A 2,730-nucleotide genomic window follows, 5' to 3' on the forward strand; every position below is an offset into this window, starting at 1 on the left:
AACACTTCTTTATCGGGATAGATTCAATTGCACTTTTCATAATTATTTCACATAAGCTGCTATTCCATTCCTCTATTGTCCCTTCCTCATTTACTTCCTCTATAGTTTTGTTACACTTTTCAGAAAAAAATGCCCAATCTGCCTTACTATAATTAAATAAGTTTTGGTTACCCTGTTCTTCACTCAATAAAGTTTTCCCAAACCTCAATAATATTGGGTAATGATCACTCCCTATTGTATATCTGTCCAAAGAATCCCACTCTCCAACCCTAGCTAGTTCACTGGATGCTAATGCCAAATCTATATATGAAACATTTCCTGTTCTAATATCAAATCTAGTTGGCCTGCCATCATTTAAACAAACTAATCTCCACCTGTCCATAAATTCCTCTATAGTGCTCCCATTATTATCTTTTATTCTGCTACCCCAAAGAGGGTTGTGAGAGTTAAAATCCCCCACCCAAATGACCGGTGTCCCTATTTGTTCCATAACCCACTCCAACTCACTTAGATTTATTTGCAAACAAGGATTATACATGTTTATTATGTTAATCCACCTGTGCTGTCCCCAAACTCTTACTATAACACATTCTAGTTTAGACATTATCTCTACACTTTGATACTGTACATCTGATCTTATAAATGTTGCACACCCTCCCCCAGACTTTCCTTTTCTATCATATCTGTTACTTTCATATCCAGGAATCACAAAATCTAAGCATGGTTTAAGCCAAGTTTCCTGAATACATATCACCTCTGGTAGATCCTTAAATTCATCAACAAATCTCTTAAGTTCCTGTCCATTAGCCATCAAACTCCGTGCATTCCATTGTAAGATGTAAAACATCAGCAATTTAACTATCATCATTTATGTCGATGTTTCTTTCCCCAGTACATTCCTCATTACTGTCAGTGATCTTTTGTTTTCCCCTACCTCTTTCATAAACTTCCAGTTTCTGTCTCATATACTTGTGCAACTCTTCAGGACCCATATATGCCTCTTCCAGAAATCTCTCTGCAGCATCCACCACCACTTTAATAACATCAGATCTTCTGGTTTGGTCTCTAACTGCCCACAGAACATCTACCATGAATGCCAGGAATGACTGGGTTCCCACAATCTGCCTCACTTTCTCCCTATCAGGCTGGGAATCAGAAGGTACTTCAACTACCACTTGTCTGGAAGGTTCCCCCGTTCCCCTCACTTTCTTCAGGGCATCTGCATATGATATTTTGCCTTCAACTCTCAATTTCTCTACTCCCACAGCTCTAACATGATGCTCACACCCCCTAAATGAAGATACATGATTTCCGCCACAGTTACAGCATTTGACTATATCAGCTTTACATTGAATAAAGTCATGGCTTCCTCCACACTTCCCACATCTTTTTTTCCCTCCGCATGCTGCTGCTACATGGCCATAGCATTGACAATTGTAACAACGCAGTGGGGGACGAATATACTGTCTCACTGGCAAGCTAATATATCCAAGGCTGACCCTTGCTGGCACAATATCTTGCTTGAATGTTAATAGCACAGCAGTACCGGTTTCTTTGAATCTCCGTACAGCTTCAACCTCAGCTCCCTTTAAATTCTTCAAGATGTCACTCTCTTCTATCTCAAGGCTTACATAGATCACTCCTTTAGCATTTTTAGCCTGACCAGGAATAAAACATTCAACAGGCCTGTTAAGCAAATGCCGAACTTTAAGGGCATTCAACCTCTGATTATCATTTCTGCAAAAAACAAGTATATTCCCATTCATCATCATTTTAACATTTAGAACTTTTCCCCATTTTGTTTTTTAGCTCCTCCGATAGTCTGAGTGGGTTTAAGGCTTTGTCACTTTTATCTTTGAATTTAACTATCATCCTAAATCCACCCTCCTCTTCAGATCTTGGCATTTTCCTTGTGCTTTGGGACTCGTCACTCTCACTTCCACTTCCATTGTCAGATCTATCTCTTTTTTCAGATTGTCTGGAGTTTTTGTCATTACTCCCAGCACCATCACTAGTTTTCCCCTTCGGCGGCATAGCCCATCCCTCGTTGGGGAGCTGCCTGCTGCTTCAGCTCACAAAACAAACTCTCACAGGAGATGCCAATTGAGATATCAAATACTTGTCCCTTGTAAGATTAATGAGTCACAAAGTAATTTGAATCGCCCTCCAAACCGTACAACTCCTCCTAGCCGTGAATCATCCAGTCTCAACCTCTTCGATGATCTGCCCAAAACATACGTCACCACCTTCACCTCCTTTTTCTCCCCCCTGTTTATATATGGTGGTCAATTCACACCCAACTGCTTCAGCCCATCCCATTCTGATGCAGGTTGATCTACTCCACAACATCTATATCTAGAAATCTCTTAATATTTGGAACTTCATTATCAGTTCACTCTGCTCCCACTGCCTAGAAAAACAGGTCAGGGTTATTCACACATTTATTCATAATAATCAAAAAACAACCAAAAGAAACATTCCTACAAAGAAAGAAAGCCCTCTACTTGGTTTGGCCCGGTGATGTCATCCATGACCACCCTATTCCTATAAAACAGGAAATGCTTAGGCCGGCCCCTCCCCAAACAATTATCCTGCATGGTGGAACTGAACAAAGGAACAAACAATTGTAAGTATTAACACAGGAAAACAATTAAACCATGTTTAAACTTGCAACCTAATAAAATTGAGCTGAAACTAACTTATGACTATGTGTTTACTCTAACTTATCAT

Source organism: Micropterus dolomieu, linkage group LG19 (assembly GCF_021292245.1).
Source record: "Micropterus dolomieu isolate WLL.071019.BEF.003 ecotype Adirondacks linkage group LG19, ASM2129224v1, whole genome shotgun sequence".
NCBI lineage: Eukaryota > Metazoa > Chordata > Actinopteri > Centrarchiformes > Centrarchidae > Micropterus > Micropterus dolomieu.